This window comes from Bombus fervidus, chromosome 4 (genome assembly GCF_041682495.2).
Source record: "Bombus fervidus isolate BK054 chromosome 4, iyBomFerv1, whole genome shotgun sequence".
In the NCBI taxonomy this organism is placed as follows: domain Eukaryota; kingdom Metazoa; phylum Arthropoda; class Insecta; order Hymenoptera; family Apidae; genus Bombus; species Bombus fervidus.
This window is the reverse complement of record NC_091520.1, coordinates 18,589,971-18,602,168: the sequence shown is the minus strand read 5'-3', so window position 1 is coordinate 18,602,168 and position 12,198 is coordinate 18,589,971. Positions and strand designations below refer to the sequence as shown.

At 43.6% G+C, this 12,198-nt stretch overlaps 1 protein-coding gene across 5 annotated transcripts in view; it reads left to right on the top strand.

The window, feature by feature from the left end:
* Positions 1–12,198, top strand: part of LOC139986530 (uncharacterized) — a 113,170-nt gene that overhangs the window by 62,750 nt on the left and 38,222 nt on the right. For 2 of the 5 annotated variants that reach the window (XM_072001940.1, XM_072001937.1), the window contains exon 1: positions 10,392–11,366. The exons of 2 other annotated variants lie outside the window; for them this stretch is intronic. The gene's annotated coding sequence lies outside the window, so the exon portion shown is untranslated. Of the gene's footprint in view, positions 1–10,391; positions 11,367–12,198 lie in introns of those variants that run through there. One more of the 5 variants, XM_072001943.1, reaches the window with a different exon arrangement.

Genomic DNA, 12,198 nt, shown 5'->3' with positions numbered 1-12,198 from the left:
ATTTTCAGATTGTTTTCAAATTTTTCCAATATCATCATGACAGTCGTGTTTCGTTACGATGTTAATGATGTTAATATCAACACAATTTCACATAACACGTGCAATACGTATGTACGGAAATTCCTCTACGATAAACGTTCAAACACTTTGGCGAGTCAGTGTATAATGAAAACTTGAACGAAGGAGGTGAAAAAGTTAACTTTTCGAACGAGATCCTTTCGATAAGATCGGAGTCTGGAGAGTGGAGCCTGAATCGAGTATCGTAGCAGGAGGGCAGCTCAGATCGAAAGCGGTAATTATCGATTCGTTCGCGTTCGGTCGTCCTTTACGGGAATTCATTAAGACTCTTTGTTCGCGTGGGGTTCACGGACAGCGCGTCCGATTCTGAAAGATGCCTCGCTGCCTGCGTAAACCGTATAGACACGTGGGGGAGGTCCGCGCGAAGGTCGAGCGATTTTCTGTAATTAAATATGCCGGGCTTCGCGAGTGGGCGGTAGGCGGTGGGCAGTCGATTTATCGCGAAAACCGCGAGGACGCGATATTAAATTTCAGATAGGGCCTGGTAGTCCCTGCGCATCGTCGGATTACGTTTCAGGTCTCGTGCCGCCTTCCACGGCCTCGTATTCATGCTTTTGTTTCCAATCCAGCAACAGTTTTACCTGCTAAACCATTAATCGATTTCGTACGTTCGATTCGATTTCTTGAAATCCAGCCTGAGATCTTAATCTCCTCGCTGACCTAAGAATTTCGTTTGTTACAAAGCAAGTATCCTATATAGTAGAAGAAACTTGATACTTTGGTAGTTTTAATGCTATTTAGAAGTATAGAATTGTTTTTTTCTTTTTTTTTTTTTTATCCTACGACACGAAACAAAATTGACAAGGAAGCATACGGTTCTATCGATTTTACAAGTGATTAAAGTAAACAAACATCGTTGTCATTGTTGTGTATTGTGCTGTAACTGCCACCTGCTGAGCGTTGCCGCTTTACAACTTTCTTATCGTTGTCTCGACTGCCGAGCAATTCAGACACGTAAGCCTAACGTTTCTGAAATATACATATATAATATATAACGATTACAAACCGTGAGAAGTTTTCTGCTAACTTACAACACAAACAATTACACGTACGTAATAATATATTAATATGTCATTCTAGACTTGTTATTCCCTTGGAATTTATTTTATCACGCAAATATATATAATTTTTCTGTTATCCTGCCACCTCACAAGCGACATACCATATCATCCCTCACCTCTATTACCCATTGTACGTGCCTATCAATTCACAAACCACACAACGCGTAGCTCTAATCAACCGCTACTATATTCCAAGCTGAAAGGCGGTAGCCACGAACTTAGCGCACATCGGCCACGTTCAAAGCGGAATCTGCCGAACGATTAATCAGAAGCCGACGATTTCGCGGGCGTTGAAAACCGGGAGGAACGAGCACCGCCCGCGCTCGTAGATTCTCCATCTTCACACTGATCGGTCGTCATAAATTTCTACTGATTAAGGGCGCGATACAAAGTGCGCCGGAGAGCGAAGGCTCGTTACGCGTATCGAAAGGAGGCATCGTGTCTATCGTCGCCTAAACGCTGTTCTCACGGCCGATAGAATCCTCTTCCGGCGGGTGCAAAACGCACGCGATTCGACACGGTCGGAGAGCGTGGCGCACGTCGTTCAACCACTAGACTCTCATTAGCGGTATTCAACAATTATTCACAGGATGGTAGAGTCGCAAACGGCTGTGCGTATTCGTTTTAGGTGGAAAAGCCACCCGTGACAAATCGAACAGATGTCTCGAGGTCTAGTTAGGACCAAGCCACTTTGTCACCGACACTCGAACGTCACGATCGATGTTAATCATAGATTGGTCGTTGCTGATTCGTCATCTAGAGCCCTGCTCCTAGAGTGTAGCTCCTTTCTTTGCTACGTTAAAGGTTCTATGGAGTCTTTTATTAGGGGATGATTTTGTAAAAGTTTCGTAGATCGAGGGCTGATATAGAAAAATGGAGAAGTTGATTTTAGAATGAAATATGGAAAATTAGATCGTATTGTATATTTAAATTTGCGACTGATCTTTTATTATACGATATTCAGGCATCTTAACACACTACGTACCAAACACCTTGTTGCTAATCGGTTGTTGGCTACAAGTTCGACAATTACCAAACAGATAGAACTCGCGAGATATTTCATTCGTCCATAATATATCTAACACGGATCTTACGTCTCAGAATAGTTATTTTATATAAGTGTATAATATACTACCATAAAGAACTATCTATATCAAATTAATTTCTATAACACGATGATTTAATAAATAAAATTACCAAGCAATCTGATAGATTACAGCTTTATCTCAATTACGATAACACGAAAGTTCGTACTGGACACGCGTTTTCCACGCAGCATTGTCTCAAACTTTACGTAAAACTTCGACATCGCCAAGAACGAGAGACGCGAATAAGGATGCGGAATCCACGTGCACCGTCCGAACGAATCTCGCAACTTCTCGAAAAAGCTGGGTGTCTGCGGGATATCGGTAAAAGGATTCAGCAAGTCGGCGGAATCCCGCGCTTTTTCAGCGGAGGATTCGACCCAGCCGAGTCGTAGATCATTGAAACGTATATCCCGGGGATCGCGGGCTGTACCTGCACCGCTCACGGCCCGGTTGGAAGGACACAAAGTAGATTCGAGATACCACGAAGACGGTGCACTCCCAGTTCCCGTGGGGTCGCGCCGGTCGCACATGGCCGCCGCTTGACTTCCAGTTGCACGGTTTCGAGATCGAAGATTCGCCTACGCCCATTCCCGCGGAAGGATCCTCTCGCGTCGAAGGACGCACGAGCACGACGTTCGAGATCCTGTTTCCCGCCGATCATTCGAAATAATTCGTCGACCAGCCTGAAATCGATACGCCGATGTACGACGTCGACGAAACGGGTTGGACCTTTGGACGAGGAATTATTCTTCGGGTGATTGCAACCAGTGACCGATAAGTCTGAGACGATCACAGTCGTCGTTGCTTGACGGTGTTGAGCAGTGACTCGTGCTGCTGCAAGAAGGAGCCGAAGATCGTGACTACGCGCCCCCGCGATCGGACATTAGTATCGCGACCTTGATGATCTTTTTCGTATACGTATTTCCACGATACGAAATCGTGGAAACGTTTCTCTGGAAACCAGAGCTCGGTGTTATCGAATTGTTGTAATTTATCGGGTAGAAATTTTCATTTTTTCGAAATATCGAGATCGTGGGATTTTCTAAATTTATATTGCTTGAATTTTTGGTGGTGGGTCCAGAATCGTGGAAGTTAAATCGCGAGAATATTATTAATACCTTTGGTATTGGCGCGCAAAGGTATATCTCTTTCGTGTTACCATTTAATCGCTGGCTAGATAGACAAATTTCGAGTTGAAATGTAAAAAGGTTACTGCCATGATACGTTATTATATTCTTAATCCCATTTTATCCCAAGGTACTTTTTCACAGAAGCGATACTTGACTAGCAACTGACAATTGCTTAAGAGAAATCAGGTTTAAAACTCAAGGTTTGGTTCTGAGGAAGCTCAGAAATTTAAAGCGAAGAAAATACGAAGAATCTAGAGAGAGTTTGTCGTTTTGCAGTCATAGTCGGTAAGGCAAGATATCCGTTACGCGGTGATTTGTAAGGAACATCTCATCCAGAAACAGCTCGCTGTTTGGCAGATCGACGAGCAATCCGCTTTAACGAGTCCTAATAGGATTCGCAGTAGCGTGAATTTCTTTCGGAAGCCGAGAGGGATTCCGGTCGAAACGTCGTTAGTCGTTCGAGATAGTCGAAACAGCATGAGCCATTTTTCCAACCGGACTCTCGTGACCCATGATGATCCTTTGACGCAGGATCGTCGTTACGGTGGGTGCCTTGTGAGTGAATGGTCACTCGAAAACGGGGTTCTTCACTGACTGAACGATGTTTGCCCACAATACCGTCAGTAAATTTCGCAAAGATGTTCAAAGCATCCTTTTCCGAGTAAACGAGCCATCCATCTCGCTCATTTTTCATCCGCTCTCCCTTAATTTTTGTTTCGGTGGGGAGACGTTACCAACGATTGTATTCCACCGCATCGAATTTTATAAGTCTCGGAAATCGATAAAAATCGTTATTGCGGCGAAACGAGTTTTCAACGAAGACGCGTGTCATTTGAAGTCTGTGAATCTAGACACGACGTACAATTTGCGTATTGTATTTAGTTAAATCGAACTCGTCGTTATCTTGGCAATATTATCGATATTTACCGACAACGTTATTGGTAACAGCACCTCCATTTTAGGGAGGCCCGTTAAAGAGCAGACGATGTTTTCATTTACTAGAAAATTTATATTCATTAGCGAGTAATTTTTCTTTCCATTTTATATTTCACTTAATGTACTTTTATCATACACGGCGAGGAGTTTTATAGAGGAAATACTAATGAAACGTGTGATTAGATTTCTATTTGCCGAGAGGTTCGAGTGCGTTTGTTAAGTGCTTTCTAATAAAGTTGTAAGAGATTTATGGATTAATTAGAAAGCGTATTCTGATCGCGTTGATAATTCTCTAACGGCACAAACGAACGTTTGTTGTTAATTATATACGAACTGCACGAAGAATGTAATTTATTAGCGAATCAGATAGGACCCGACGAATATCAGAAAACCCCTGTATTCAATATTCATTTCTGATAATTCATAACGAGCCAGGAACGTAGAGGAGGTTCCATCAACTCGACGAGCAGAACCTTCCGTCCACGTCGATGAAAATGTTTCAAACAACTGCTTTAACTGGTATGAAGGATGGCTCGCATAATCAAGTGTCTTCAGATGTATTCATTTATAAGAATTCACGGGACATCGATTATTCTATCGAATACTTGATAGAAAAGTTCTTGTTCCAACTTGGAATATCGATTGTAAAGCAGTCGTCGATCTCCGTAAAAATAAATAAAAATGAACATTAACAGCAGTCAAAACGCTGTACAAAACCGATCGGAGTCGGTTCCTCGATAAAAAGGGAACTTGGAATTTCTACCGCGAAGACACGAAAGAGCGTTGAGACATTTAACATACGTCCAATACGATTGGCACGATTGTACGAAGAAAATATTAAATTTCAGTTTCCATTAACAGATTTAAAAGAAATTTTGCTACAGAGCGGCAAAATCACCGATATTCCATCGATCGGTGTTCCACCCACGCGAATGGAATGCACGTCGTCTGACCCACGCGAGTTTGCTAGCAACGCTAGAGGCGCTCGCAATTAATAACGCGAAACGCGCGCTCGTTTTATCGGAGACCTAAACGCCAGCGCAAGCGATACGCGCATAGGCCGTGAGATCGTCGCGGTTTACGCGCGGAGCGAGAAGTCGCGTCCCGTACGTGTCCCTTTGACCTCCTCGCGCGTTTTCTTGGCTCGCAGGGAACCCGGGAAGACTCTTAATAATTCGCCGCTGGTAATCGATTACCGCGACGACGAACGAACGTCGCGCGATTGCTGCAGCGGCGTTTCACGTACGACCGCGACGACGATTCGCGCGATGCGTCGTCGTGTCGAGACGTCGTCGTGTCGGGACGTCGTCGCGACGGCTGTGAAACATCGGCACGAGCTGTCTTACGACATTCCGCCGTGCGTTCGATTAACGAGATTGAGTGCCAGGTTTCAGCGGCGTGCGTGCGCGCATGAGCCAGTGCGCGGAATTCAATTAATCGTCGCCGCGTTCTTGAAATCTCGGGAATACCGTAGGCAATCCCACTCCGCGCGCCGTTCCTCCATGCCTGAACGTCATAATTCAATCGCACGGATAGCCTGAATTTCAACGGATTGTAATCACGCGGCTCGATCGTGCCGCCGCGAGATTGATCGCGCCGTGATCGGGGATTCGCGAATCGTGCATCTTTAACGATACGTGCAACGATATTTGTTACAAAGATTTAGGTCTTTTATTACGTCTTTATTCGCGTCACTGTGACATTTTATTAGGATATATTTATGCGAATCGTCGAGAAGACGCATCGATCAAATTCGTAAATTGGAAAGTAGAGTGGGACGATGATATTACGAACATTAGTTTCTCGGGTTTAGTTTAGAGTTTACTATCGTTTGCGCCATCCGTTTATCGAAAATAAACCTACGAAATCGAGGAATTTGCTTCTGCGAAATATTCATTACGTATTTCTTTTTATAAAAGATGTATTTGTTTGGCTTAGCAGAGGCACGATGATTTTCGTGTATCCTATAGGAAAGCTATTTCTACTATAATAAAATGTTACAAAATTTTACTACGAGTGAAAGTGCGTTCCATGCCAAGATGATTAAGAGGTATTTTATTACTGATTTATGAGTTGAGAAATAGGTATGTTATTATACGAAGTTATAAATGCTTTATTTAAACAAAAATGACTTTCTTATAACGCCTACGAAGCTGTACAGATAACTGTACTACTTATATTTTTAACAAGCAAAGATATAACTCGCGTGTTATTCTAATCTTGATATATAATTGATATAATTTACACTCGCTAGAAAATAGTACAAACCTAATATGATTATTACATAGAAACCGACGTTGTATTAGCATACGAGCATCGTTAATTTAAATTTCTTGTTTTTTTTTAATATTTTTTCCATTTATCTATATGTATATAATGTTAATTTTCACTTTAACCCACTTGCATCTGTTAAAAGTAATTTAAAACGGTAGACGTTCGGCTAATGACCGCGGTAGTCCGCGTCATTTGTCACAAACAATCGGAAAAGTTCCCCGTGTCAGAGAAAGGTCGTAGCGTTGACACGAGAATGACTAGGACGACCAGGCTCTCGAGAGTATCGCGACGAACCGTTTCACCCGACAGGATGTGACCGCCTTCCATGTTCAGATAGGACGATAAATCTCGTTTCCTTCCGTGCCGATGAGCAGACACGTTGTGGAAAGAATGAGTTCATATCTTCGGAGGCAGAATCGAGTTCATATTAGCTCCATCTGCCTCCTCGAGAAGGGCTTCTGCGTGAACGAGCAGACACACAGGGATGAGACAACCATGGACAAAACGACGAGGACCGACGGGCGAACGCGTAAATACATCCGGATTATTTTCGGCCAATTGATCACGAATCTGACGTAGCTTGCCGCGCCTCTCGTGTTTGCTACACAGCGTCGGACATACCGTGGAGCTCTTTCACATCGCTTCTGTTCGCTGCCAACGTTCGAAGATATTATTTATGGCAATGAAACACACTATTCTACGAAATCTATAGCCTTTTCTGTTTCGCAATGCTGGATGTGTAGAAACGTTTTATAGAAACTATTTTATTCGCGATGATTCTGCCTGAATTTGGATCTGGGCTTTATCTTTATAGAAATAAAAACGAAAGGTTTTGAATGATTATTTAAATTGTTACAAATGTATAGTTGCGAATTGAAAAATAAAATTTCCGCGAAGAATGAAATCATACGCGCGTAAGATTAAAGCCGACCCAATCGAAAGTTACTCGCTTTTATCAACTTTTCGTTCCGTGATGATACAAACTTCTAACGAAGAATCGACTCGATCAACGAATCGATACACCCTAAATTCAAGATAACTTAAATTCCGTCCTCTTTGAAGACCAAGCTTTTTGATCTTCGTTCGATTACAAGCTAATGTAACACGATTTAAATATCCTTCCGCTTAGCCCAACCGTACGTAGTCTTAGAATTAAAATTCAACGAAGATAAAACACGACTTTCGATCGATGACGAAAGGACGATGTTTGTCAGATCTAGTCTTGTGACGCAATTGGTGTGATTCGAAGAAACGTTTCACGATATCGTTCTCGGTACCACATTGGATCCGACATCGACATCGTCGGCTATCAGAATCGTAAAAAAAAAAGCGACCAGATCGAACGTAGCGGACTTTCCCAGATTCGTAGCCGTTCTTCGTTTCTTCCCTCGAGCGTCATCTCGATAAAATGAAATCGGTCGTTAAACGAGGAAGCGAGATAGGTTTGCTGTTCGAAGGAAGAGACACGACCACAAAAAACAGCGGCCTCTGAAGGATTCATAGGGTCAAGACGCGGGTAGAGGGTAGAGGGGTCGAAGGGAACGACAGAGAGGCGAGGATGAAGCGAGGGGACAGAGAGAAAGAGAGTGGACGAAGGATCGAGAGCAGGAGGAGAATCGTTTTACGTTCGAAACCAGTTTCTATGGTTTAATTTCTACGGGTGGACATCTTCTTTAATTTATGGCGCCGTCCAACCCCGGCCTTCCTGCCCTCCTACTCTCCCCTTTGAACGCCTTTCGACATTTTATTGGGTCGACCAGTTTCTGTAACTCGTATGGATTCCACTCTACACCTCCTCCGAAAAATTTGAACGGCGATAGTGATATTTCGATCGCGAGAAGAAATCTTAACAGTAACAAAATTGAAAGCTTATAAGCAACGGACGTAAGGTATATATATCACAGGATTACGGTTAATTTTCTTACTCGAGCTTTAAAAGCCGAGTCCTAATCCTTAAAGATTCGTTCTGTGGAGGACTTGTGTAGATGGTGTCCGATCGTGAGGTTTATACGACGAGATTGTTCGTTGTTGAAACCGTCGAATATATTAAAAAATAATTAAATAAATCAATATACAGACAATATTCGCTAAGATGCTCGTACTAACGGACTCGTTAAAGACAGTGTGTAATTCGTTAATAAGATCGCTGATAACTCGTAGATACTCGGTAGATACTGATTCGCACGACTAACTGATAACTGATTGATAACTGATTGTTAACTGGTAGATACTGAACTCTTTTCGGTTGCGTCCGTTTTTATACTGCTATTTATAATGTATAATTTAAACGCGTGTTTATACTGCTCGGGAGAGAGTCGGAAAATTCAAATTCATCTTTGTTCGACGGTTGCACGTAGCGGCGACTTTGTTTTGCCCGGAGTTTGTTTATCGTTACATTAACGATATTGCTACACCGAGGCAAAACAACAACATGATTTAAATAGTCCTCTAGCTCGTGTGCGAGCTACAGTTCCTTTTGCAACGATTACGATTCCTTTCTCAGACCTCGACGGTTTCGACGACTAAGCTTTGAAACAGTTTCGCGCGATATTAATCGTAAAAATATGGTCTACCAGATAGCGTTTCGAAACTTCGAACGTTCAAACTTCGTACGATCGTTCGATTTTCATCCTTCTCCCGACGATTGCGATTAGGCGACGCGTCCAATTGCTCCGGCTGATTTCGCAAGGTCGATTCGTTCCCAGCCACCGGTGGAAGCGACAAGATCAACGATTCCGCGCCTCCGTCCGCGCCGCAACGCTCTCGCCGCTCTCGCTATGTTTATCGGATCTGTACGTTAATTGAAGCAGCGAGCGGGTAATAGCTATGATTACGGCCGCTTACGTCTTGCTGGCCGGAGACTAAATTATATGGGTGAGTCTGGCGCGCTCTGTGTATAGATAGAAGACGCGCGCGCGAACGGTCTGCCGCGCTATTGGAGCGAGACTTTAGATCTCTCGAGAAGAGATAGGTTTAGGGACGGTTTACGGTTGAAACTTTAGAGAGGATATTACGCTCTACGATAAGAATCGTTCATTGTGATCACGTATCGCGGATGTTTACGAACCAGAAAGTAAAAATCACAGAAACGAAACTTTAGTTTGCCCGATGGTAGATTTTCTCGGTACTGGTACGAAGAAGAGGAAGAAGATGACGAAGAAGAAAGGAATTACGTTACACGTGCATTACATCACAACGTGTAAATGTAAATATTTTCAATGTGTTTTATGAGAGACGCTGAAAATCGTAACCAAATATGAAACAGTAGTTTTTAGCTTCATCTTGTCACTTCGTATCGAGTCGCTGATTTCGATTTACCTTTCGGTCTATTTCAAGTTATAACCAGATTTCAAACAACAACGTTAAACTCAATTTCGGACAACTGTTAAATTTACTATTTCGATCGATTTTTTACTTTACATTTTGAAAGATAACGAAGATCGCTATCAGGTCATAAACAAGAATTTATTTTTGTAAAAGTTCGTGTCAATTATGCAATGGATAACTATGACGACATGTATAATCGTGACAAGCCTAGCGATAAATTTATCCGCGAGGCAATTCGAGAAATCTTATTTTACTAATATCGCATACACGAAGGGTTACATGGACGCGAAGGCACGATCGAATGGTGGAAACCCGGTTAAACTTCTACGTATCTCTGTTGCATCAAATATCTCGATTCAATTCCGAGCGCGGATCGACGAGTATAAAGCGGTTCAACAAATTCGACGAATTTCTTTCTAAAAATGACTAGAAGATCATCGGTAACGCGATGCTAAAGACAAAGAATTTCTAGCTGGCAGTTTTTCAAACCAGTGAACGCAGCCAGCTGATAATCGATCCTCTTCGGCGGCATCATCGGCGCGATACACGCGGAACAGTCTTACTTTGGTGAACAGAGAGTGGAGGAGTGTAGTATCGTACAAGTGGGGAACCGATGGGTGGCACCTGGACAGTTGGTTTCGAGGAAGCTAGCAGTTCAGGATTGGTCAAAAGATCGGGCCAGGTTGGGGCCCATTGGCGGGCCAGGGAATAGGCGTGCACCTATGGGCAGGTACGACTGTCCTCTGCCAACGGGGGAAAATCGAGTTACCGACGGGATCCGGTGGTTCTCCTTAGGCGCCTTCGATGCAGTTGAACAGGTCGCAGCGATCGCGAAGCGCCAGTCCTCTCCCGTCCATCGACGTGGCCGCACCGTGACTCGTGGATGTTCGAGAGAGACAGACAGAGACAGACGATAATACGCAGAGAAAAAAAAAATTTAGATCGGGGACGGCCGAGGAAAAAGGAAGAGGAAGACGGAAAACGACGAAGAAGAGACGGTGCAGAGAGCTGGAGACCACATTCGGATTCACGTGGATCGTCGAGAGCAGAGGATTCGGGGGCAGTCGAAGGATTTGCATCGAGGGACTAGTACAGAAATAATCAGAGGCGTGTCCTTTCGAGGGGGTGAGGCTGATCACGTGACATAGTCCCAGCAACGTGTAAACGACTGCGTTTCGTGGTTACCGCGCTTCGATAAAGGCGTACAAACGTGCGCACGTTGTCTGGTGCACCACGCCACGTGACCGATCGCCGCCGAACAACAACATTTTTCGGGCAGTGTGTGTCGGACAAGTTCGGACGATCTCGGGAAAAACTTGTTCGGATATTTGCTCGTCGAACATCGATGAACGAAGGTTATGGTGTGTAACGTGTGAAAGAGGATTCGAGGACAATCGAGGAACAAGTTTTAAGTTTGTGGTGTACCAAGGCACCGGTTAACCCGTTCCTGTGGATATCATCTGACTACAAAGGTGAGTGCAATCGATTTTACTGCGCGTTCCGCGATCGCGTTTCCTATGCGGGCATCGACGTCGTTCGGCGCGATCCACCGGCGTTGAAATCTCCCACGCTTCCGCGCTAGTTTATCTATGTTTGTGATTCGTGGCTGTAGAAATTTAGCGTTTAAATAGTTGCCGATTTTTCTCTTACACGTTAATACGTATGACGGTTTGTTTCGTAGAAAATTTGTTCGATACGTACGTACGATCTGCCGCTCGTTCACGTTCATAAGGAATTTTTGACATCCTGCGAGGAAAATATAAAGTCCTAAAACGAGAATTAGAAGTTTATGTTTCGTGCTGAGAAACCGTAGGTACACAGGTACGGCGAGAGGGGATGAAAAAAAGGTTCGACTAATGATAGTTGTAAAAACTAGAAAATAAATCACTCGCGTTCAGCCAGTAATCACCGGCGTTTCGTCAATCTTACAGTCCATTCACCGCTCCATTTATCCCTCGTAAATTAAAGTCTACATCCAAAGTGGCTGCGTTGCTCGCGATTATACCATGGCGTGAAATTGATAATGCAACCTAATAGCGGCCTAAGTACGCCTGGACCGTTAAAAATACCCCTTCGACTAGTAAATTTTGATTGGAATATAATTTCGAAACCGTGAGACCGCGTGCTCTACGGTTCACCGGTGTTATCGGTGAACGAAGATATTGACGGCTTTGTTCCTCACGCTCCGAGCTTTCAACCCGTGACGTTTATTCCTAGTTCTTCTAAATAGATTCTCGGCGATCTTTAATTACAGACTCTTCTTTAATTATGACATTTTTCTTTCTACGATACGAACTGTAAAAG